This window comes from Microcebus murinus, chromosome X (genome assembly GCF_040939455.1).
Source record: "Microcebus murinus isolate Inina chromosome X, M.murinus_Inina_mat1.0, whole genome shotgun sequence".
NCBI classification, from domain to species: Eukaryota; Metazoa; Chordata; class Mammalia; order Primates; family Cheirogaleidae; genus Microcebus; species Microcebus murinus.
Genome location: NC_134136.1, coordinates 62,803,409 through 62,830,508, shown reverse-complemented (window position 1 = coordinate 62,830,508; position 27,100 = coordinate 62,803,409). Strand labels below are relative to the sequence as shown.

The following is a 27,100-nucleotide window of genomic DNA, read 5'->3' as shown; positions in this document are numbered from 1 at the left end:
TAGAGTGTCACTGGATCATTTGGGTAGATGCCCAGCAATGGGATTGCTGGATCAAATGGTAGATTCACTTGTATCGCTTTAAGGTATCTCCATATTGCTTTCCACAGAGGTTGAACTAGTTTGCAGTCCCACCAGCAGTGTAGGAGTGTTCCTCTCTCTCCGCAACCACGCCAGCATTTATTGTTTGGAGATTTTTTGATAAAGGCCATTCTCACTGGGGTTAAGTGATATCTCATTGTGGTTTTGATTTGCATTTCCCTGATGATTAGAGATGTTGAGCATTTCTTCATATGTTTGTTGGCCATTCTTCTGTCTTCTTTAGAAAAATTTCTGTTCAAGTCCTTTGCCCACTTTTTAATGGGGTTATTTGATTTTTTCTTCCTAATTTTCGTGAGTTCTAAGTATATTCTAGTTATCAGTCCCTTATCGGATGCATAGGATGCAAAAATTTTCTCCCATTCTGTAGGTTGTCTGTTTACTTTCATGACTATTTCTTTGGCTGTGCAGAAGCTTTGTAGTTTGATCATGTCCCATTTATTTATTTTTGTTGCTGCTGTGATTGCCTTTGGGGACTTCTTCATAAACTCTTTGCCCAGGCCGATGTCTAGGAGAGTGTTTCCAACTTTTCCTCTAGAGTTCTAATAGTTTCATATCTTAGGTTTAAGTCTGTTATCCAGCGTGAGTTGGTTTTTGTGAGAGGTGAAAGGTGTGGGTCCTGTTTTAGCCTTCTACAGGTGGCTATCCAGTTTTCCCAGCACCATTTATTGAAGAGAGATTCTTTTCCCCAGCGTATGTTTTTGTCTGCTTTGTCAAAGATGAGATGGCTATATGAGGATGGTTTTGTATCAGGATTCTCACATCTGTTCCACTGGTCAATATTCCTGTTTTTGTGCCAATACCATATTGTTTTAATTACTACAGCTTTGTAGTATAGTTTGATATCTGGCATATTAATGCCTCCCATTTTGTTTTTGTTGCCTAGAATTGCTCTTGATATTCGGGGTCTTCTTTGGTTCCATACGAAGCGTAAAATTATTTTTTCTATATCTGTGAAGAATGCTGATGGGATTTTAATAGGTATTGCATTGAATCTGTAGATCAGTTTGGGTAGTATAGACATTTTGATGATATTGAGTCTGCCGATCCACGAGCATGGTATGGATTTCCATCTGTTTACATCCTCTGCTATTTCCTTCCTCAGTGTTTCATAGTTCTCCCTGTAGAGGTCTTTTACCTCTTTGGTTAAATATATTCCTAGGTACTTTAATTTCTTTGTTGCTATTGTGAAGGGAATTGAGTCTTTGATTTGGTTCTCAATTAGATTGTTGTTGGCGTATATGAATGCCTCTGATTTCTGTGTATTGATTTTGTATCCTGAGACTTTACTAAATTCATTGATCAGTTCCAGGAGTTTCTTGGTTGAATCCTTGGGGTTTTCTAGATACAATATCATATCATCAGCAAACAGTGAAAGTTTGATCTCTTCTGCCCCTATTTGGATACCTTTGATTCCATTTTCCTGTCTGATTGCTGTAGCCAAGACTTCCAGCACTATGTTGAACAGAAGTGGAGATAGTGGGCAGCCTTGTCTGGTTCCAGTTCTAAGTGGGAATGATTTCAATCTTTCCCCATTCAGTATGATGTTGGCTATGGGTCTGTCATATATGACTTGTATCATTTTTAGGTATGTCCCTTCTATGCCTATTTTCTTAAGTGTTCGTATCATGAAAGGGTGTTGAATTTTGTCAAAAGCTTTTTCTGCATCTATTGCAAGAATCATGTGGCCTTTGTTTTTGCTTCTGTTTATGTGGTGAATTGCATTTATAGATTTACGTATGTTGAACCATCCCTGCATCCCTGGGATGAAGCCAAAAGGCATTATTAATTCATCCTTTTAAATGCCTGAGTAGTTCTCCATGGTATATATATACCACATTTTGTTAGCCACTCATGAATTCATGGGCACTTGGGCTGATTCCACATCTAGGCAATTGTAAATAATGCTGCAATAAACATTCAAGTGCAGGTCTTTTTGATAAAATGACTTCTTTTCCTTTGGATAGATACCCAGTAGTGGAATTGTTGGAACAAATGGTAGGACTACTTTTAGTTCTTTGAGAAACCTCCATGTTGTTTTCCATAGAAGTTGTACTAGTTTGCAGACCCACCAACAGTGTATAAGGGTATCTTTTCTCTCTGCATCCACACCAGTATCTATTGTTTTTGGACTTTTTAAATAAAAGCCATTTCTAACAGGAATAAGGTGATACCTCATTATGGTTTTAATTTGCATTACCCTGATGATTAGTGACATTGAGCATTTTTTCATGTGTTTGGTGGCGACTTGTCTATCTTCTTTTGAAAAACTTCTGTTCATGTCTTTTGCTCACTTTTTAATGGTTTTTTTTCTCTCTCTGATTTCTTTGAGTTCTTTGTAGATTGTAGATGTTAGTCCATTATTGCATGTATAGTTTGCAAATATTTTCTCCCATTTTTAGGTTGCCTAATTGCTTTGTTGATTATTTCCTCAGCTGTACAGAGTGTTTTAATTTAATCAAGTCCCATTTATTTATTTTTGTTTCTGCCATAATTACCTTCGGGGTCTTAGTCATGCATTATTTGCCTAGGCCAGTATCTAGAAGAGTTTTTCTTACATTTTCCTCTAGAATTCTTATGGTTTCATGCCTTAGATTTAAGTATTTTATCCATCTTGAATTAATTTTTGTGAGTGGTAAGCAGTAGGGATCCTGTTTCATTCTTCTGCATGTGGCTATCCAATTTTCCCACCACCATTTATTGATTAGGGTTTCTTTTCCTCAGTGTATCTTGTTTTCTGCTTTGTCAAAGATCAGTTGGCTATAGGTAGACTGTTTTATATTCGGATTCTCTGTTCTGTTCCATTGGTCTATGTCTCTATTTTGGTACCAATACAATACTGTTTTGGTTACTATAGCCTTGTAGTAAAGTTTAAAGTCTGGTAATGTGATGCCTCCAAATTTGTTCTTTTTGCTTAGGATTGCTATGACTATTAGGGCTCTTTTCTGGTTCTAAATAAAACAAAGAATTATTTTTTTCATAGATCTGTGAAGTATGACAGTATTTTGATAGGGATTGCATTAAATCTGTAAATCACTTTGGGTAGTATGGACATTTTAACAATGTTGATTCTACTGATCCATGAGAATGATATGCTTTTCCATTTGTGTCATCTGTGAATTCTTTCCTCAATATTTTGTAGCTCACCTTGTAGAGATCGTTCACCTCCTTGGTTAAGTATATTTATTTTATTTGTAGCCCTGGAGCTTCCAGGTGAGTCCTTATTCTCCACCACAGCAGTGCTGGGTGGAAGCGTTAGGCTGGGTGGGACTGAGTCCAGTGAGTCTGCCTTCAGGCTCCACAAAAGGCACCAAGGGAGCCATCATGGCAGAGGTTGAGGGTTGGCTTCCAGACACTGGGAAAGCCATCAGGGAGAGGCTGAAGCAGCCCTGCCAAGCCTGAAACTGCTTGTGGGTGTGGGGCCATTTGAGATTCACAAAGTGGCTTTCAGGAGTGCGATTCCCTCTTCTTCCCCCATCCTCTGCCCTGCAGTTTCCTTCTGGCATCTGGCCACAGGCAGGAGTTTGAACTAATTGAGCTCACCAGCACTGTTGCTGCAGGCTGGGAGCGTCCCTGTCCAGGATCTTGCTCCTGGCCTAGAGCACAGCTTTCTTATGGAGGGATGTGTGCTCCAGGAGTGTGCTGTGGCTGGGATCGACACTGCACTCTCCTTTCAGTTCTGCCCACATGGAGTCCTGTGCATCCTGAGATTAGTTCACACATCTCCCCTCTGTGCCCCTGAGCAGCACAATCGAGTCCTGGGGTTATGGGATCTGGCCTGTGTGCCTGTCCCTAGGTCCCCAAGTTCAATCCCTGACTGTGCCAGGGAGAAGCATGCTGGTCCCGAGTTGTTTATGGAGTGCTCTAGCAGGTCTGATGTCCCTCGGCTTCAGGGTTTGCCCTGCTCTGCTGGAGCAGCCAGGTGAGCAGCACCTGGGAGGGCTGGCAGGCAGGGATCTCACTGTCTGAGCATCCCTTGGCCTGCTGCACATCTTTAAGAGGAAAGGTGTGAGCCCCACTCTGTGTGGAACCCTCAGTGTTGGAGGCACATCAACAGAGGGGAAGCAGGCACTTCTGAGAGTCTCAGCTCATCATACCTCTTGGCAGCATCAGGTGATGGAGGAGCAGGGGAAGAAAAGAATCTGGTTAGAGGACAGCTAACACTCTGGTCATCTCTGTTCCTCTCTCCAGATGGCAGCACCCCCAGAATGTCCATGCTCTGGGGTCACACAGATCCCCCGGGATCCACCGGCCCCTTTGGCTCAGGCAGTCTGGGCAGGAGTCGGGAAATGTTTGTGTGGGAATGAGCAAGGCAAAAACTGAGGAGCTGAAGCTACTTGGGAAGGATGAAGATGAATAGTGGGTGGAGAAGCGATGTGGCACCTGCCATGTCAGTTCCTGTCTGCGGTGATGGGAAATGACTCCAAGGGGGCTGGCAGCCTGGTGCTTTGTCTTCATGGAGCTCCCAGTTCACTGGCAGCAGCAGCCCTTGGGCTCGAGAGGGTAGAAAGGTTCTCCAGCAGTTCAGGAGCCCGCTGCTGACTTCCAGAGGTGTGAGGGAAGGAGAAACAAAACCCCCACCTACCCTTTCTGCTGGCTCCAAGCCTCTTGGGGATTGATCTCTGCCCATATCTTGCTCCTTCTAATTCTGCTCCGCAACTTCTTCCCATGGAATCTCTGCTTTGTCCTGGCACATTTCCCTCAGAATTGCATCTGATCTATAGGTTTTTTGTTGTTGTTTGGTTTTAAATCTAAAACTTTTCATTCTTTCTGAGACCATCTGGGAGCCAATGTCTCTGGTCATCCATCTTCTTTTCCCTAGAGCTACCATCTATAAAGTCTGTCTCTTATCATCTTTCAGTCTCTCCTTTCTTGTGTTAATCCAACACCCTAAGGTGACCTGAGAGTGAATGTAGATTGGAATTTGAAGTCCCACTCCCCTAAAGCTGTAAGCTGTTCTGCTGTAATATTTGTGGTGATTTCTGTTTTAAAATGTAAAAATTGTTTCTCTGTTCTTCTAGTATATATACCATGTGGTTAAAAATGATAAACATTAGACTCTATGTAATACTACACTTCCTTTAGTCAGGTAAAAAACATTTTCTTTAGTATACATTCATAGTAGTGGAATTACTATGTCAAATGATGTGAATTTTAAACATTTTATTTTATTTACATTTCTTCATTTTCATTCCTTTTTAAAAATTTTAATAGCTTTAGATGGTGCAAGTTGAATTGTTACATGTATATATTCTATACTGGCAACGTCTGCACTTTTACAGTTTAAACATTTTAAAGTGAAGTTATTGGGGTGTGATTTACATACCACAAAGTTCTCTTAAGAGTATAGTTCAATGACTTTCGTAGGTTTTCAGAGTCTAGCAAATATCACCTCAGTCCAAATAGTAATATTTATCATTTAAATGGCTATTATCAAATTATCCTTTAGTTATATTATACTAACTGATTCTGTCAGTACCATGCTCTGATACTGCCTGTTTGCCATATTGTCAAGGGCAGAAATATTATCTGGAATCTTTGCACATATGAGAATTGAAAGGCAGTTTCACGATTGTATTTGGAACTTCTTTAAATCTTAATGAAATTACAGTAATTCTCTTTACTTAGAACTATTTATATGATAGGGACATTACAATTATCACTATGTTAGTAAAATTAGATCTTTCTTGACAAAATTAGTATATGAAGCCTTTTGTATTATTTTATCCACTACCATCTTCTTTCATTGTTTTATGTGTTTAATATATGTACAGTTTATTGGGATATAATCCATATACCATGCACTTCACCCATTTAAAATGTACAATACAATGTTTTCTTAGTTTGTTCACAGATTGTGCGACCATCACCACAAACTATTTTAGCACATTTTCATCACCCAACAAGGAAACCCCATAACAGTTAGTAATCATTCCCTCTTCCTCCTCCTTTCTTCACATATCCTCCTCATCACTCCCGCCCAGCCCCAGGTGATCACTTATTTACTTTCAGTGTCTATATATTTGCCTCTTCTAGACATATTACAAATATTCCTCCTATCTAACTGTAATCATATATCCTTTGACCAGTATCTTCCCATCCCTCCATTCCCTGTAAACATCCAAGCTTCTGGTAACCACCATTCAACTCTCCACATCTATGAGTTCAAGATTTTCAGATTCCACACGAGTGAGATCATACAGGATTTGTCTTTCTGTCTGGCTTATTTCACTTAACATAATGTTCTGCAGGTTCATCCACGTTGTTGCAAATGACTGTATTTCTTTCTTTTTATGGCTGAATAGTACTCCATTGTGTGTAGATGGCATAGATTCTTTATCCATTCATTTCTCTTTTTTCTTATTTTAAGTTGTTTATTGTAAGATAATTTACAAATATCTTGCTGTCTTCAGTAATTCAAACAATGGAGCAACAACTTCTTCTGACAAAACAGCAGTAAGTTAAAAATAAGTCAGTGGGATGAATTTTCCTTTTTTACCTCTTATGTGAAGATGGAACTTTATTTTCATTAATCCACAGCTGCAGCACCAGAGGTAATTTCAATCAACTCTTTTGTGATGACAGCTTGGTGGGTGCGGTTGAATGTGAAAGTCAATTTATCAATCATCTCAGAAGCGTTCTTGCTGGCATTGTCCTTGGCTGTAATCCTAGCACTCTGCTCACAGGTGGTAGACTCCTTCAAAGAGTAGTAGATGATGTTAGCCAGATTGTATTATTGGAAATTTTGGAGCACATCAGCATCAATATCATCGTAGAAGACTCATACTCTCAGCACTTGCAATGATATTAGGGGAGAAGATTGGTTTCCCTTCTGTCTTAAAGGAGATGACAGACCTGAACCGATTGAAGATGAAAGAGTCTTCATAAAACTCATATCCAGAGTTCAATAACTCAAGGGCAATGACCAACGCACTCCAAAAGTAGGGACTGCCTTCCCACTTCTTTGAATGTCACCAGAAACTGGTCAGAACAAGTCCTATGAAGTATGCCCCTGATTTTATTGCCAATTCCAACAATCATAACTTCTTTTCTAGCCACTGTGAGCGTAGCCACCTCACTTTTCATCTGCTTAGCAACTGAGAAATGGATAGCACCACAAAGTCCTCTATCTGAGGACACACCTATAAGGAGGTGCTTCTTCTTGTCTTCAGGCACCTTAATGTCAGCTTTTCCATACAGAGCCAAAGATCCTATTCCACACACTCAAGCTGGTTTCAGCTCCCTCTCAGCTCAGCCATGTTTTCCTGCTGCTACCATTTTCATAGACTTGGTGATTTTCTGGATGTTTCTGGTGGAGTTTAGTCGCCTGGTAATATCTTTCAAAGTTGCCATATTTCGAACTTGGACCCATTGCGGCTGCAAGGCCCCGACTGAGCCCCCCCGCGATGCCTGCCGCAGAGAACATGGTGACAGCAGCCGTGCTGAAGGTCAGTCGGACAGGCATCCATTCATTTCCTGAGCGACGTTTAAGTTGATTCCATATCTTGGATATTGTGAATAGTGCTGCCATAAACATGGGAGTGCAGGTGTGCTTTGACATACTGATTTCATTGCCCTTGGATATTTACCTAGTCATGTGATTGCTGGGCTACTTGGAATCTTTTGTGGTTTCATACAAATTTTAGGATTTTCTATTTCTGTGAAGAATGTCATTGGTATGTTGATAGCGATTGCACTGAACCTGTAGATCACATTGGGTAGTATAGATATTTTAACACTATTTCTTCTTTCAGTCCACGAACATAGGATTTCTTCCCACTTATTTGTATATTCTTCAATTTCTTTCATCAGCGGTTTATAGTTTTCAGAGTAGGATCGTTTACTTCTTGGTTAACTTTATTCCCCAGTACGCTGGGTGTGGTGGCTCATGCCTGTAATCCCAGTATTTTGGGAGGCTAAGGCAGGAGGATCACTTGAGAACAGGAGTTCAAGATCAGCCTGGGCAGCATAGTGAGACCATGTCCCTACAAAAAATAAGAAAAATTATCCAGGCATGATAGTGTGCACCTGTAGTCCCAGCTACTCAGGAGGCTGAGCAGGGAAGATTGCTTGAGCCTAGGAAATCGAAGCTGCCTTGAACTATAATTGCACTACTGCACGCCAGCCTGGGCAACAGAGCAAGACCCTGTCTCTAAAAAGAAGAAAAAATTTTGTCCCTAAGTGTTTTATTTTGTGTAGCTATTGTAAATGAGATTATTTTCTTGATTTTTTTTTCAGCTATTTCACTACTAAGGTAATGAAATGATATGATTTTTGTATCTTGCAACTTTACTGAATTTGTTTATAAAATTTAATAGTTTTTTGGTGAAGTCTTCAGACTTTTGTACATGTACAAGCCTGTCGTCTGCAAACAGAACAATGTAAATTCTTCCTTTCCCATTTGGATGCTTTTTATGACTTCCTCTTGCCTAACTACTCTGGCTAGCACTATGGGGACCGGAAGTGGAGAAAGTGGACATTTTTGTCTTGTTCCAGACCTTAGAGGAAAAGCTTGGAACATTTCCTTATTCAGTATGATGTTAGCTGTGGATTTATCATATTTATGACATTTATTGTTTTGAGGTACATTCTTTCTGTACATAATTTATTCAGTTTTGTCAGAGGGATGTTGAATTTTGTCAAATACTATTCTTGCATCTATTGAAATGATCATATAACTTTAGGCCATTATTCTTTCTTTATTATATATTAGTATATTTTATAGGAAGTTGAGCTCTCCTGATCTATTTATACAGAATGGCCAAATGAGATTATTTTATAAATTTTAGTTATTGCACTTTAGCATAACATTTCCATTATTAATATGCTATGGTAATAAATTTATAGTGAATTAAACATTTTAACTCTTCATGTTTATTGATTTGTATGTGTTGAACCTCCCTCACATCTGGGGGATGAATCCTGCTTAATCAGGGTGGATGATCTTTTTAATGTGCTATTGAATTCAGTTTAATACAATTTTTGAGTACTTTTGCATCTATGTTTATCAGGGATATTGGCCTGCAGTTTTCTTTGTTTATTATGTACTTGTCCAGTTTTGATATCAGGGTAATACTGGTGTTCTAGAATGAATTTATAAATATTCCCTTCTTTTCAGTTTTTTGTTTTTGTAATAGTATCTGAAGAATAGGCATTAATTCTTATGTATATGTTTGGTAGAATTCAGCAGTGAAGCCATCCAGTCCTGGACTTTTCTTTCATGGGAGACTTTTTATTACTGAATCAATTTTCTTCTCGGTTATCTGCCTGTTCAGATTTTCTATTTTCTTCATAATTCAATCTTTGTAAGTTATATGTGTTTAGGAATTCATCTAATTCTTCTAGGTTACCCCCTTTGTTGGCATATATTTGTTCACCATAGTCTCTTAGGATGCTTTTTATTTCTGTGAAATCAGTTTTAATGTCTCCTTTATTATCTTCTATTTTATTTACTTGAGTCTTCTCTCTGTTTTAGTATAGCTAAAGGTTTGTCTATCTTGCTTCTTTTTTTTAAAAAAAAACCTTTATTTTGTTTACCTTTTGTGTTACCTTTTCATCTCTATTTCATTAATTTCTGCTCTAAGCTTTATTATTTCCTTCGTTCTCCTAATTTTGGATCAAATATTTTGTTGTTTTCTAGTTATCTGAAGTACAATGTTAAGTTGGCTATTTAAGATATTTCTTCTTTTTGATGTGGTGTTCATTGGTTTAAACTTCATTTTTAGAACTGCCTTTGAGGTAGCTCATAGGTTTCGGTATGTTGTGTTTCCATACTTGCTTGTCTCAAACAATTTTTAAATTTCCTTTTGAGTTTCTTTATTAGCCCATTGGTTATTTAGGAGGGTGGTATTTAATTTCCACATATTTGGAAAGTTTCCAAAGATTCTCCTGGTTTTGACTTCTAGTATTATACCATTATGGTCAGAAATGATACTTAATATGATTTCAGTCTTCTTAAAGTTCTTGAGACTTATTTTGTGATATCATATGATCTGTCTTGGAGAATTTCTGATGTGCAGTTGAGAAGAATATGTATTCTACATTTGTTTGATATAACAATGTCTGTTAGGTCCGTGTGATCTAGAGTGCACTTTAAATCTGAAGTTTCTTTGTTGATTTTCTATCTGGATCATCTCTCCATTGCTGAAAATGAGGTGTTGAACTCCCCTACTATTATTATATTGCTTTCTATGTCCCCCTTTAGATCTATTAATATTTGCTTTATATATTTAAGTGCTCCTGTGTTGGGTCCATATATATATAAATTATTATATTGACACCTTCATCATTATATAATGACCTTCTTGTTCTCTTTTTTACAATTTTTGATTTAATGTCTATTTTATTTTATATAAATATAGCTACTCCTATTTTCCTTTGATCTCTGTTTACATGGAATATCTCTTTTCATTCTTTCACTTAGTCTATGAGTGTCATTTAAGGAGGAGTGAGTCTCTTATAGGCACCTTATAGTTAGGTCATGTTTTCTTATCCATTTAACTACTCTATGTATTTTAATTGGAAAACTGAATCCATTTATATGTAAGGTAATTAGTGATAGCTAAGGATCTGCTATTGCCATTTTTTTTGTTTCCTACATACTTTATAGACCTTTTCTTCCTTACTTCTTCCCTTACTGTCTTACATTGAGGTTATTTTTTAATAATGCTGTGTATTGATTTCTTGAATATTTAATTTAAGCTATCTATTATAGGTTTTTTCCTTCATGATTAGCATGAGGCTTACAAAAACATAGTTACAAAAGGTTATTTTAAGGCCGGGCGCGGTGGCTCAAGCCTGTAATCCTAGCACTCTGGGAGGCCGAGGCGGGCGGATTGCTCGAGGTCAGGAGTTCGAAACCAGCCTGAGCAAGAGCAAGACCCCGTCTCTACTATAAATAGAAAGAAATTAATTGGCCAACTAATATATATATATAAAATTAGCCGGGCATGGTGGCGCATGCCTGTAGTCCCAGCTACTTGGGAGGCTGAGGCAGCAGGATTGCTTGAGCCCAGGAGTTTGAGGTTGCTGTGAGCTAGGCTGACGCCATGGCACTCACTCTAGCCTGTGCAACAAAGCGAGACTCTGTCTCAAAAAAAAAAAAAAAACAAAAAAAAAAGGTTATTTTAAGCTGATAACAACTTAACTTTTATTACAGAATGAAAACATTCTACCCTGTAACTTCATCCCTATTTTGAATTTTTGATTTTATAATTTACAACTTTTTACATTGCAATTCAGTTAACAAATTATTGTAATTATATTTTTACTACTTTGATCTTTTAACTATCATACTGAAGATATAAGTGATTTAGATACCACCATTACATTATTAGAGTATTCTGAATTTGTGTCCTTACTTTTATCAGTGAGTTGTATACTTTGAGATGTTTTTGTGTTACTCATTAGTGTCCTTTCATTTCTGCTTAAAGAATTCTCCTTAGAATTTCCTCTAAGAGAGTTCTAGTCATGGGTAACTTTCTCAGCTGTAGTTTGTGTAGGAAAGTCTTTGTCTCCAATTTATTTCTGAGTACATCATTCTTGTTTGGCAGAGTTTTTCCTTTGGTACTTTGAATATATTATCCCACTGTCTCCTGGCCTGTAAGGTCTCTTCTGAGAAGTCTGCTGCTAGGCATATAGGAACTGCCACATATGTGATTTGCTTCTTTTCTCTTGTTTTCAGGATCTTTTCTTTCTCTTTGGTCTTTGACAATTTGATTACAGTATTTCATAGGGTAGTCTTATTTGCAATGAATATGAATAGAGACCTCATTCCTTCTTGTACTTAGATATGTGTATCTCTTGCTCCAGATTTAGAAAGTATTTTGATATTCATTTCTTTAAGTAAGCTTTTTACACCTTTATTATTCTCTAATTACTGTTTAACATGAATGACTCATAAAATGGCCATTTTTATATCATCCCATATATCTTGTAAGATTTCTTCATTCTTTTTCATTCTCTTTTCTTTTGTCACCTTTGTGTATTTTCAAATAACCTGTCTTCAAGTAAACAGATTCTTTCTTCTGCTTGATCAATTCTCCTGTTGAGGCTCTCTATTATATTTTTCATTTCCTTTGCTGTGTATTACTGGTTCAGGTTTTCTATTTGATTTTTTAATTATTTCCATCTCTCTGTTAAATTTCTCTGCGAAATTTCTGAATAGTTTTTCTGCATTTTCAGAAAGTTTGCCGAGCATCCTTAAAACAGATATTTTGCATTATTGTCACAGAATTCATACATTTGCTTCTCTTGGGGGCCAGTCACCAGTACTTTGTTTCATCAGTTTGGTGTCATCATGTTTTCCTGATTGTTCTTGATCCTTGTGGTCATGTCTTGATGTCTGCATATTGAAGAAGTAGATGTTTATGTCAGTGTTTGCAGTCTGGCTTTACTGGAGACATCTTTTAGCAGTAAGCCTGTCAAGAAATTTTGGACAGATCTTGTTTTGTGGTCCCTGAGGCTGTGAACACTGTAGCCATTACAGCACTAGGGGGCGCTGTAAGCTCAGGACTGCAGCAACAAATGCTGCACCAAACTGGAATCACATAGTTGCTGAGGCTGGCACCTTACCAGGCTGGAATCCAAGCCCCCATCAGTGAGTACTGCCTGGTAATGTGGATTATTCTGCTGTAGCTGCCAGGCAGAGATGAAGGCTGGAGTTTGAGTCCGTTTAGCTGTGTCTGAAGATTCCTGGCTGGTGCCATGGAGAGTCTAGTGACTCAGTCAGCAGACACCCTCTTGCAATTAGGAGGTAGGGGCATTTGTACAGTGCTGCTTTTTAGCATGCCAGACCTGATATTGTGTTCCCAGGCAACGATTTATACTTACTTCTCTGTCTTTTCTCCTGGTGTATGGTATCTCTCTCCATGCTGTGCTGCTGGGGGTTGGGGAGGAGTGATGTGGGTAATGGAAAACTGTCCTTTCTACCCTCTTCAGTGCATCTTTTCTTATTGTTATGCTATAACCAGATACTGTGAACTCTAACCTGGTATCTTTTGTTCAGGGGAAGGTACTTTCATGCATGTAGTTATTCAAATTGATGTTTCTGCTGGGGGACAGTCATGGGAGAGTCCTGTTCCAACATCTTGCTCTGCCCCTTCTCCATCTGTTTAATATTTATATACTATAAATATTTCCATCTTGTCTGTGTAGCTTTTGTGTTCAGGGAGAATCCTTAGAGAGGGTAGTTCCAATTTATAATTTATACAAATATTCACTTAGCTTTTCTTCCGAAAGCTATTGGTTTATTTACATCTAAACATTCAGGCAGCCTGGGTTTGATGTAGGTGTGCAGACTGAAAGAAGGATCCTTATCTTATTTCATTCACGGCTACCCAGGTGTCTCTTACCATTAATTGATAATCCACTTTACCTCTATTGTATGGAAATTCCATGTCTCTCATAGAAGCATTTGAATCTGCCTGCACTCCCTGTTGGGTTGGTGTTGTTTGTACAGATAAAGAAACCGCACCTGGAGAGTGGGAGTTTGACAGGTACCATGGGCAAAGGTTTAGCCTGCACTATGTCTGTGGACTAGTGTGGAATCAAGGAACAGAGAGGTCAGGGCATGCTATGGATCGTCATTTGGGTACTGACTCTCAAGTGGTGGTAGATACATAGACGGGAGATTGGTCTTCCTTTGTTCCTGTATGACAGTTAATGAAGAGGAAATAAACGTGATATTGGTATTGACAGCTGCAAAGACAGCAGTTCAGAAGTGGGAGTAGCAGTGAACTTAGCTATTTAAAAAACCATGGAAGATGATTTACAACTCAGTGTCTCAAGTTTCCATCAGAAATATTTGAAAAACAAATTCCACTCCTAGGAGTTTATCCTATTGACAAGTCGGGCAAGGAGGCAAAATGTTAGGATACAAGCTAAATGCCTATTGATGTGGAATTGGGCCAATAAATTATGGCACAAACATTCATTCGGATGCCATATTACTCTTTCAGTAATCTCTTGTTATTTGAAAATATTTGTGCTCATTATGTGATACTTTAATAGTATATACAATGTTACTTTGCTTTCAACACAAGGCGTATGTATTTGTACACAGAAAATAACATTGAGATAAAGATTAATACCAAAATGTAGTCAAGCATAGTTTCTAGGTAATGGAATATAGATTATGAGTCGTTGCTTTTTGCTTTGTGCTCATTTGGGGTTTTTTTGGTACTTCTACTATAATGAACCTGCATATTTTCTGTCATATTTAAAAATTATAAAATAAATACTGTTACAGTTCCAATGAGAAAAAGGCTTGTATGCCTCTCTATTGTAGATAACTTAAAGCCCTAATTCCACTTGGTTTTTCTTAGAACTCTCCCTCAGTTGACGCTGTATTTTGCACTTTATCTCATCTTTCTATGCCCTAGGCCTGTATTGTAAATGTTATGATTTTGCACCCTATTCCCCTAACTTCTTTTATCTTTGCTCTATGTCTCCCTGTTCCTGCCCCCACCCCGCACTCCTCCTGTATTTGCCAGGTAAAATCTTTCTCTTCTTTCACAACCCAGCTCAAATCTGACTTCCTCCAGCTAGTTCCCCTATTTTCTTCATGTCTGGAAATTTCTCCCTACTGCAAATTCACAAAAACCGTTTTTGAACTTGTTCTATACGCTTGGGTGTACATTAAATTTGTAAAATACATCTTAAGAATATATGAAGCACAAATGGGATTTTTTTTTACCATCCTCTCATATCTATGATCCATTTGTCATGTGATAGGTATTAGTAGTGTTGAAGATCGTTGTTAAAAATATTTTTTGAAAACTGATGGTTAAATCATATAAATTCTTGTTTTTAAATTTGTGCTAATTTTAAAATAACAGTTTCCTCATCTTTTCTTTCTTTCTTTTTTTTTTTTTTGAGGCACAGAAAATCTTTATAGCCACAGGAAGCAAGTGCACTTGTCCCACCTCACCAACAGCTTCAAGAGTCACAAAAACGTAGACTTCGCACAGTAAAGTGTAACACAGACTTGGGCAGAAATGGTCCCTTGGACTAGATTGGCTGTAATACTGAGGTAACCAATTGACCTCGTGCAGTTAAAATACCTCTAACAAAATGAAAAAAATCAACTAGTTATAACATTCGATTCATATATACAATTCAAATAAAAATACATATTATTTGCTTTAACCATAGCAAGTTTAATACAGTAGTGTTTACGAAATAAAAACTGTATTCTACTGAAGTTTTTCTTGTGTTTCCCCCTTGTCACTAAGCTTAAAAGACTGGAACAGTATGATAAGATACTTAAGGAAACTTATTTATGGAATCAAGGATGTAATTTGTGGGTCCATGAAAGATGGATAAATATTTGCTGGAAGATTAATTACTGCGTTGTTAAAAATTGTCGCTTATTAAAATCTATAAACTTGAACTGTAAGACACAATTTAAAAAAAACCCCACGAAATTTCTCAAAATAGATTAGAATACAGGAAACGTTTCATGAAACTACTGAGATACTAACCAGTGCTGTGGCTAATATTAAAAACTGAACAGTCTATTTCAATTGTACTCATACTACTTCTACACACAGTGAACAATACAACCAGGATAATCAACCTCAAGCTAGCAACAAAGTTGCAAGGGTCCATAAGAAGCTTCTTCAGTGAGCAAAGCTCTATGTTACAGATAAAACATTTAGGAAGGGTAAAAAGCCTTTTAATAGTATAAAACTTGATTACTGGCATTCCTAGTATAAAGATCTTCTACAAACCAAAATGAAAAAGCAATTATATATATGACAGTGATCTGATACTATGGTGCAGACATTTCATCTAACATTTGGCTGACAAATTTTAGTATAACAGATTTTGACTTAACATTTTTTACACAGTTATAATCTAGAGTTGAACTGAAAACAAAAAACACATACTCCATGTCAATACACACTTCTTGTTAATGTCTGGGTTTAGACGAATCTGTAGGATGTAGGTAAAGCTGTCAAACATCTTCTCTTAAACCAACAGAAAAGAATGTATATTGGCAGATTTTTTTTTTTTTTACCACCGTAGAGTCCAGTGTGAAATTCTTGGAATTATGCAAGTGCATTGGTAACATTTAAGCACACCCCCACACACATATACCCACACAGTCCATTAATTAAATAGGGGGAATTAAAAACATACTGTCAAGATGAATTTTAACAAAAAACTACATTCACAAATCTGACAGGTGCACAAAAATGAAATTGTAAAGTAAATAATCAGTATAGGTGTCAACTAAAATTCCATAGAAATATGCTTGCAAATGTGGATGCAGTTATTGCCCACATTTGTGGTGGTTGAGTGGGAAGACATTCCCCATTGAAAGCATCTAGTCTCTCTGACTCCTGTGTATAGGGAAGAATTTCTGGATATAAAATGGTACTTAATCTATTACAGCCTTAGTTAACAGGCACCATCTTTATCACATGCAAGGTTAATTTACCATGTCTTAATCTATTAAACACATTCTGACATATCGATATCTAAGTCAAGGCTCTTACCCATTGGTCCACTTGTTTCAAGCTGTCTGTCCAAGCAATAGCTTCCTATCTTTGATACCATCTTAAGTAGCTATTAATACAATCTGTGTCAACCAGTTAAATTTTCTACTCTATTGCTCATCTTTTTAACTTTCCTCCAGTATTTATAAATTGTGTAAATGTGCGCTAATAACCAGATATTACACAATTAAATGCTACACATTTCCTGTTAAACAAAAATCAGTTTTATCAAATATTAAATCCACAGTATTTTCCTTGGTTTAAATTGAGTATTTGCTTTCCATTTTTCCATAGTCATTGCAACCTTGCCAATAACTACATCACTTAAGCTTCCTTTTTTCATAGTTGCAAAGATTCTAAACTCTGACGTATAATATTTATGCTAAATACACAAAGTAGACAAAATTTCAAGTAAAATAAACTGTATCCATGTCTACTGGATCAAACAGGTCTCAACATCTAGATTTTACTTCTATAAATTACACAAATACATTGTACATTCTTAAATAATGAATGCTTACAATATTAATTTGTAAGCCTTTCACATAAACAATTTACACAGGAATGTGAACGGATCAATATTTCTGTTACAGATTGCCACACTCTGGATTTTCTTTTGTGGCTGTTGTTTTGTCTTCCTGGTTTCCACAGACTACTACATCAGTCCTTATGCTTTGGCTGTGAAATGTGTTTGAGCTGAATGAGGCAACACTGGTTATTAAGGCTTCTTTCTATGATGGAGTATTATCCTTAAATCTGATGCCATTTCCAGAGAACAGTGAGAGAATCACAGCTATCTTGAATCTTCAGGCTCTGTTTTGATGACTTTCTTTTCTAAGGTAAAAGCTGAGTGAGGGTATTCTTTTAAAATCCCAAGGCTCTCTGATGAGCGGGACTTTGTCTCACTGGAGTAGTCTGCTCAGCTCCCCATCTACCACAAAATGATGGGGTTGTCTGTTCTGTAAATTAGGAATTCGGAGATTCAGAGGTCTTTCTCCTTGTCCATCTGAGTTATTGGAAGTCAAGCCATTAGGACTGTGCTCTTCTAGCTCTGCCTATAAAGTCCTGCAGGCAGTCTTCTCTCAGCATGCTGCAGTCTCTCATAGCCAGCTTGGGTGCAGAGGAACTCCATCTGCTTTGCCGTCACCTTTTCAGGCTGCTGTGAAGTAAGAGCTGCGAGTTCTTCACTCTTAGCTCTAGCCTGCTGGAAGAGCGTTTGCACGGAGTCCTGGAAATCTGGAAACCCATCCTCCACTTTAATTCTCTTTGGGGATCATTCCTCTCTTTCTCCACACTTTGACTTGGTGGTTCTATAAGTATATTTATGGGTGACTTCTCGAGAAATTTGCCTAGCCAGAGCAAAAAGTTCATGTCTTCTTGTCAGCAGAGCATTATTCTTCACACAGAGTCGAGCAGCTGCTTCCTTGACAGTGAGCTCATGAAGCATGAGATGTTTCCCATCCTTTTTCTTGGAGTCAAATCTGCCATATGTTGCACTGTATTTCCGAATTTCCTCTTCTTTGTGTGGATCAACATCACTCATCTCAAAGATGTGACTAAACATTTTGGCCAACTTCTTGTTGGTTTTTAGCAGCTCTTTCACTTCGCTCAAGTCACTTTTGGGTAGTGTGGGGGCCATTCGTTCCACACACTGGGCCACAGAGAGCGCAGCGGCAGCATCCAGCGCCCCGCCGCCGCTTTCCTTTGGGGAGGCTGGGGAGCCCAGGTCTGCAGGGGAGAGGCTGTGCTCCCCTCAGTGGCATGGGGGCATGGGGGCCTTGCCAGAGTCTGGACTCCCCAACGCTCGCTCAGCAGCACCAAGCTCCGCAGCACATCTGACTTCCCCTGTCCCAAGCTCTGCACACAGGTGGTGGCAGCACATTTGGGGATTTTTAAATGAGGTTCCCGGGCGTTACTATTCCTTTCATAACTACTGCGGGATATTCCCAGCCATGTTGGTGATCCCTCTGGTAATTTATAGATGGGTATGCTACTGACAGGAAGGGAAGTCAGCAGCTGATTGAAAAGGACAGGGTTTGTAACCCAGTCTCCTAAAGCCTTTTGTAGCCTTCTAACATGAAGGGGCTTGCTAGCCATGCCTACGAGTGCCGTGATTTCCAAAAATTCCTCTTCCCCAGCTTCACAGAGTTGCTGGACATCATCACCACCTTGTTGGATAAAGGCATCAAAATAAGAACGTAGACTGGCTTTTTGTAATATTCTATACAGCTGAAACTCCCCCAGGGTCCTGGGCAAGGCCGCAGCCATTACTGTGAATGGGTTTAACCTCTGCATCCAAGGCTTGTATGTCCCACAGGTGTTTGCAAATTCCTCATTCGGCCTTAGAGGCACAAAGAGTCTCTCGCTTCCCTGCACCTCGGTGCCAAGTTTCCCTAAGCCACTTCCAAGCAAAACTTTCCTCCTGTCGGCCCAGGGCGGCAGCTGTCTTGGCGCCCTCTCCCCGGGGACTGCTCAGCCCCAACTCTGAAGTGACGGCCCCGGCTCTCCCTCCTCTGGCGGCTGTGGGAGCCGGGACGTCCCCACTCCCATCGAGGGGGGAAGGGAAGGCGGTGGCGCACTCTCCCTGCTCCCCCCAGCTCAGGCCCGCCCGCCCTGACAGCGCTCCCTTGGCCGCGGTGGAGGCAGCAGCTCCTCTGCGCTCTGGCGCGCGGGCGGCAGCGTTGGCTGTGGCGGCGCCTCCCCCCCCCACGCCCTCCCTCCCTCCCCTCCTGCTCCCCTCCCCCCTACCCCGCCCCGCGCTGCTCCCTGCCCTGCCTCCCCTGCCACCGCCTCCACCCCAGGCCGCTGTCACATTGGGAGATTCTGCTCTTGCTACATTCGCTGCTCTGGCTCCACTGTTTCCTTATCTTACAGGTGGATGGTATTATGCCTTATCACTTTGATGACCCTGGGCCATCAGACCCTGGAACCGAAGTTTTATTTGGTTGTGTTACTTCTGTAAGGAAAGATACTGTTTACATTAATAAAAACATTTACTTCTCTGTGGACTTTGTTCTGAAGGTATGATTTATCTTCTTAGAAAAATGTAATTCTTAATTTTTGAGAGCATTTTATTACTAAAACGGCTTCCATAATACAACGTACTTGGCTTCAGTCAGTGGCTCTTCAATATTATTGATATTCCAAAGTTGGAACTTTGGAATTGGAAATGATGTATTATACAATATAGGGACAGACAAGTAATATTTATAAAAATGTCTACTATCATTTACTGAGAGTTCATCTGTTGAATGTATTCAGTAACGTCTGAATGTAATTTCATGCATGTAAGTATTTAATTTCTAATCAATGAAAAAATCCTAGAGTATACAGGGAAAGTGTTTTTAAAAAATAAACCACAAAATTAGGATGGCAGCTTGCCTTATACCTTTCTCTGTATCTGTGTGTGTGTGTGTGTGTGTATGTGTATCTGTTGTTGAATTCTATTTGTAATCAGCAGATATTCTAATATGTAGTTTAGACCCAAAGATAAACTTTGCTTTTAGTATTTTGGTCCATTGCAGCTGTTATGTTGCTTGGGTATAAAAGGGGTGATTATGTCAGCTCTTCTAGGTAGCTCGCTTTTTTATTTTCTTGAGTGTAAAACCAGTCTCGAAACTGAATTTTGTTTTAGGATGTTCACTCTCTCTGCTTTGTTGAGAAAATACTATGTGGGGCAAGGGTGGCGTCAGCAACTCAGTTAGGAGAACACTGTAATATTCCTGGTAAGAGATGATAGAGATTGGAACAAAGTTTTGGAAGTGGAGGATCTAAGGATTGATTTGGTCTTTGATGTATTTTGAAGTTAGAGACGAAGGTAGTGGCTGACAGATTGGAGCTTTGGTGTGAAGGAAAGATTGCGGAAAGGTAACTCCAACGTTTTTGGTTTGAGCAGCAATAGTAAAGCTGGCGTTGCCAATTTCAGATGTAGAAGACTGAAATGAGCACAGTTTGGTGAATGAGAAGAATAGCAGTAACTCAGCCTAGACATGTTAAATTGGCGCAGGCATGTGGATATTTGAATCTGAGGTTGGTTAGAGCTAGAGGTATATACATTTGGGATTTATCAGTCCATAGATATGCTGTAAACCCATGCCAAAGAAATGCGTGTAAATTAACAGAGAGAGAAGAGGTCTAGCATTGTGTCTTGTGTCATTCTACAATGCTGGGTCCTAGGGTATAGAAATGTTTCACTGTGTTGATACTGCCAGTTTTCTGGTGTGGTTAGGCTAATTTACCTTCCCACTTGGAGTGTTTGAGATTTCCAGTTGCTCCAGGTCCATTCCTCTAGCTTTGTTACTCTGTGACTCACTTATTGCTTATTGTCTAATTCTGTTTGAAACTCCATGTTTACAACTGTAAAATGTAAAGTGTCTACTTAAGAGTCCATCAGCTGACCACAACACCTGGGGGAAGTCATTTATTCCTACAGGAGCAATATTTCCTAGTGCCACTGCTATCACTAATACGAGTCAACACTTATGTGGTGGTTACTATGTGCCAGTCATTATTCTATGAGTTTTACACATATCGTATAATTCTCACAGCAACTCTGTATCATGAAAACTCCTATTGTGCTTCTCATTTTATAGATGAAGAAACCAAGTCACAGAGGTTAAACACCTTGACCAAGGTTGCAAACTGAGCAAATGGCAGTGTCAAGATTTAAATGCAGGCAGCCAAGTTCAAACTTGTGCCCTTACGTGTGTACTTGGCTGCCTCGCTAAGGAGTTGTGAATAGGGCCAATTGTTTAACGAATCCTGTGCTGCTTCCTTAGATTGGCTGTGCTGCACAGTTGACACTTTTCCCCATTTGACTTTATTAAATCAGTAGAGGAGAATCAATACCTAAAGGATTATAAACTTCTTTTCTTTTTTAATTTTTATTTTAGCGTATTATGGGGGTACAAGTGCAAATATTAAGGTTACGTATATTGCCCATGCCCCCCCTTCCTCCTCCAGTAAGAGCTTCAAGTGTGTCCATCCCCCTAACGTTGCTAAACTTCTTTTCTGATAGAAAGATTTACAATGTGTTTGTTTAAACATGTTCAAAATGTACCTTAAATTTACCAGAAACTATTGGAAGGTATTACAATGTCAAAATAACTTGTGAAATTTAGCATGACCTAGTTAAGAGATAATTACACTCAAATTTCTTCATAGCTGTTTTAGGTTTTGTGCCTGACAAGGGTGACTGGTTAGAAGTTCAATATTCCAATCAGCCAGGCACCTCAAATATCAAGCCATGCTCACTGACACCCGTGAACTACAAGCATGTGGATGAGGTAATTTGTTTCCATGTAGCCTTTGTCATTAGCTTCTGCCAAATGTTCCTTTAGTGATAGTTTTTGTGCCTAGGATTGTATTGAGTGTACTAGGAAATCTAGAAAATATGAACAAATATATTCTTTGCCAAAAAGAAGCATAATTTCTATTGAAAAGGCAGGCCTTCCAAAAGGAAATAATTAGGAAACAATGTAGAACAAGCATATAAGCAAGTTCTAAATTGTGTCGTTGATTTAGTGTTAGAATGTTCTGAGAACAACAGGAAGAAAAACAATTTGTATGCAAGAAAACTTGGGGGAAAGTGTGAATAGAGTGTGTTGTGTAACTTGAGCTTACGGGTAAAAGCTGTGTATGACTTGGGTAGTGGAACCTGAAACTGAGTAGGAAATGTAGTGAAATGTAGGGTAATGGACACTTTTTGGTAATATGTAGAGCAAGGTTTCTCCTCAGAGACCCAGGCCACATCTCCAGAGTCTGACTTAATTGTCTGCGGTGGAATCTGGGCATGAGTATTTTTACAAAGCACCCTGGGTGTTGCCAGTGTGACACCCAATTTGGGAATCATTGATTTGGATGGAGACCTATAGGTTAGAGCCAGAGTGAAGGTTTATAGAGTCTGTTATAGTGTATTATGCTTTCTCGTAATAATTTCCATCATTTATGCTGACAGGTCTGCATCACTAGCCTACATGGAAGAAACGGGGTGATAGATGATACTATCTTCTTCACGTTGGATTCTCTGAAACTTCCTTGTGATTACGTACCTCAAAGATACGATGTCGTCATTGTGGTCATGGTGGAGAGCACACAGTCATGCTACATTTGGAGAGCAGTTTCTATCACCCCAGTGCAAAGGTCATAATAACAAGATATTTTTATTCCCTGTCCATGTTTTCTTCTATGGACAGTGAAGGGCTTGCTTTAATTGATAAACTTAGTCTGGTAAGTCTAAACAATATTTAAATAAGATTTATCTTGTAAATGCAATTAAGATACTGGCTAATTCATGTTGGACCGTGAACACACCTGAGGGAAGTGTGCTATCAATTACAAAGCAAGCCACAGCTGGCTAGTCCCTGTAGGAAATGAGTTATTTGAAACAACAGTGCAAATTAATTGAAATTCCTTGTTTTCCATTACCAGGGGTGGATTCTGCGATGGCAGAGGCCTGGGACGGCACTGAAGTGACCCACAGAAGCAAAGCACTTAACTGAAAAAGGCAGCAGGGCCAGCATGACTTGAAGTTACTGTTTGCTTCCTTCAGTTTTGAATCCCCCTTATGCTGTCTGTTTAGTTTTCATTTTCCATAGATTTTTTAATCTTCTGTCACCTGCACAATTTGTTATATTTATTGTTTAACTATTTCCTTTCTTCCTTTTGCTCAAATGTGATCTCCACAATGGCAGAATATCTTTTGTTCTGTTTTTGTCAGTAACGCATCACCAAGCACTCAGAATAGTGCTAGCACATACTAGATGCAGAATAAATGTTATTCACTTCAATAAATGAATGATCAGACTACCACTGATGTTTAGCGGTGGCTCATTCATCAATTCTTCCCTAGGAGTAAAATTGTTCAGCAAACCATTAAGACTTTAGTTGATTTTTTTAAAACAGAAACACTCCCAATCTGCTGTACATAAGCCTCCTTGATCCACTTTGTTGGAGAGGTGCAGCCCATCTGCAGAATGAATAAGAGGGCAATCTCAGAAACCCTCGAAGGAAAGGGAAGCTGCTTACCCACTGGGAAGGATGGTACTAAAATCCCAGAATACACCCATGAAACTTCTGGCCTTCCCCTAACAGAGCATTTAACCAAGTAACTGTGACCTAGGAGAAGGGATATATTCAGATCTTTGGGCATCACTGGAAAGTGGCTGCGAGCTCACTCCCACTCCTGGGATTCATAATTCCACCATAACTCCCATTCCCATAATAACTAGAGTTTGGTCCAGAGTTTGCTTTACAGGTGCAGTGGAAGCCCCCAGGCAGCCAGTGATCCAGTTGTCCAGTTTCCCTCCTTATAGCAACATAGGAGGATTGACTATCCTGTAGAGTTTAGACTTTCACTCATTAGTTCACTCCACAAGTACCCACTGATCCCCTTTTATGTGCCAGGCACTGTTCTAGACACTGGAGTTATAGCCTTAATTAAAAGGATGAAATTCTGGACCCTAATGGAATTGGCCTTCTTTAATATCCCCTGTGACTTCCTGACCCATGCAGCTTTAGCTCTTATGATGAAAAGGGCAAGCAGGAGCTGTGACAGCTTCTGGTCCCTGTGAAAGTCACCATTCAAAAGCAGCCCCACACCCTGTGGGAACTGCAGAGAAATCCACTGTTGAACCTCATTGAGAGATGCATGGGCCGTGAATCCCCATTTAATCCTCCAGTTTGGTTGATGTGGAAGAATGCTCTTTGAGAGTAACGGTGGACTATGGGAAGCCCCATCAGGTGGTGATTCAATCTCAGCTGCTGCTTCACCAACATCCTCACTGGAGTGAGTGAATCACATAATCACCTGGGACGCTGGAGTTGTGGGGATAAATAAATTTCCTTCATTCTTTTAAATAGCAAACCCCAGAATATGTTTGCATTTGTAGGGAAGGTCAAGCAGAGGTACTTTGAATATTTTCCCTCAGGAATATGTCAGCTTCAAGGCTCTTTGCCCCAATTTAGAATGAAGGGTCCTTGATTATCTCACCTTCATTGGGGGACATCACACCTTTCTCTCTAAAGGGATAACATCATGGCACTAGCACTCAGGGACCAGGAAGTAGTGGGCTACATTAGAAATGTGTTTTCATGCTAGGACAGAAATGGCATGAAAAAATAGGGACCTGACACACAAGTTTCTCGGGGTCCAATGTTCTGCTATAGAGCTTCAAACTGGCATGCTGGAAAATGAGTGGCAGATGTGTTGACATCAGATTCCCCTCAGCTCATATAGGGATATATACAGTGAACAAATGGAAATAAGAGAATGGTCAAGATGATTGCCCTTGGGCCAAATCTGGCTGTCTGGAATGAGTCTTAAAAATGAAGTTCCATTAAACTATCTGGAATGTAATTTGGGCCCAATATATTGTGCCTACCCTTCTTGCTATCATGATTCCGATTGCCTCAATAATAGAGGCATTTTGATGTTTCTCAACATGATTGTGGTTTCATCTATTACTACGTGTACCTTTAATAAATGTTGCCTTTTTGTTTCACTGCTGTTATGAGATGCATAAAAATCTGTACATCTTCCTAAGGGATATGTTTTGTGACTTTAAACAATTCCTACTTGTCATATTTAACTTGTGGTTCATTATTTTGCCTGAAATTAAAAATTATAAGCTATATCTATAAGGATCCCTGTTCCTTTGTGTAAAGAACATAGTGTTTAGAATTCAAGGGCTTATTTCAACGTCCATTGGAATATAATGAGTTTACTTTCACCCATACCTCCAGTGTCAGTCCACAAAAACAGGATTTATTCAACATCTTCCTCTCTTTCTACCTTTCCATGTTTATATTGCTTCGTTCACAACTATGGCGAACCCTTCCTCCCATCATCTTCGGTATACTTACTTATTTGCATAATCCTGCTGTATACCTTCTCACACTGCAGTCAAGCTACCCATTATGTTCTAACTCCCTCTTTTCATGGACCCTAGCTTCCAGGGGGCCTCCTTGGAACCACCTGCCTTCCTACTCCTGGTGTGCTCTTGCTTTTTGAACTCCTTAAAAACTGGTTTATATTTACCACTTCATTGTAATAGTCACCCAGGACAGCATAGACTTTTGTTCCTCTCCAGCATCTTTCCAAGTGAGCTGACATCAGGACCGATGTTCTGGCTACAGGAGTGTAGTGTTGTTGTCTTGGGGTTGGTAAAGGAGTAGAGATCTAAACATCCACAACTGAGGACTCAGATCTGTAATCATTTATGTTGGTCTCACAAGGGAGAGCAGAGTGTGCTCTGCTGAGGTAGCCTCAGCCTAGAGCAGTTTCAGTTCATAAGAGCATTGCCCCAGTTAATTGTAAATGATGCTGATAAAACTTCATTTCCTGACTGCTTTGGGGACTTGAGGGGATAGTGTATATACAAATAGTGAAAAGCATAAGCTTATTTTTGAAATTCCACTGAAACTACATAAAAGGTGCTAGTTATTTTGACAATGTAAAGAACACACGTCACAGTAGATAGAGACTTAACATTTGTGTCCGCCTAAAATTGACAAGTTGAAGCCCCTAACCCCCAATGTGATCTTATCTGAAGATGTGGCTTTCGGGAGATAATTAGGTTTAGATGAGGTCATGAGGGTGGAGCCCCCATCCTAGAATTAGTGTCCTTATAAGAAGAGGAAGAGAACCCAAAATTTGCTCTCCCTCTTCCCTATGAAAACACAGTGAGAAGACTGCACTTCTGTAAGCCAGTAAGAGGGCCCTCACCTGGAACCGAATCAGCCTGCACCTTGATCTGGAGTTCCAAGCCTCCAGAAATCTGAGATGTAAATATCTCGTATTTAAGCCACACTGACTGTGGTATTAATATTTTGTTATAGCAAACCAAGAAAATATAACAGTTGTAAAGCTAACATTGACATTCTCTGACAAAAAAAGAGATCTGTACTCATTGAGTTTTGAAAACAATATATAAATGGGAATTTTCCCCCATCCATTCAATTATAATGAATAATATACTTACTGATATATGTTATTTAAAGAACTGTCATTATATGTTTATAGAAATGAATGTTTAAACATTAGTTAAATATTTATTTCCAATATAACTTTTGTGATTGAAGGAATGACAATTTACTCCATGGTGCAACTCACATACACAAGGGAGGCTGAGTCATTGATATCAAAGAAAACCCAATTTACTGGATGATCTTACTGACAAGTTGTTCATTGTCAGAGTCCTGAGGACACTACACAGCCAGGAAAAAGCTGAGTTAGGACAGGATCTCGTGTCTTTCAAGCCAGCTGTAGCATTATCAGGAGAGAGGACAGATACTGTTTAGACAGAGGTAAGTGGGAAAGTGAAGTATTCAGATTTGGTGTGACTTGCCTAGAAACCAGATCCTCCCACAGGTTTCCTGGAATCACCCAAGATGTTACCCTTCTCTTATTCAATATATTCCTGCAGTATTTATTGAGCACCCATCATGCGCCAGGCACTGTTCTAGATCCTGGGGCCCGGTAGACAAGAACAACAAACAAAATC

General features: G+C 39.2%; 2 pseudogenes; both read right to left on the bottom strand.

Annotated features, from left to right (window-relative positions):
- Positions 1 to 6,625: 6,625 nt before the first annotated feature.
- On the bottom strand, positions 6,626 to 7,522 carry LOC105861751 (ATP synthase F(1) complex subunit gamma, mitochondrial pseudogene; annotated as a pseudogene).
- Positions 7,523 to 16,857: 9,335 nt separating this feature from the next.
- LOC105861750 (NGFI-A-binding protein 1 pseudogene) lies at positions 16,858 to 18,866 on the bottom strand (annotated as a pseudogene).
- Positions 18,867 to 27,100: the final 8,234 nt, after the last annotated feature.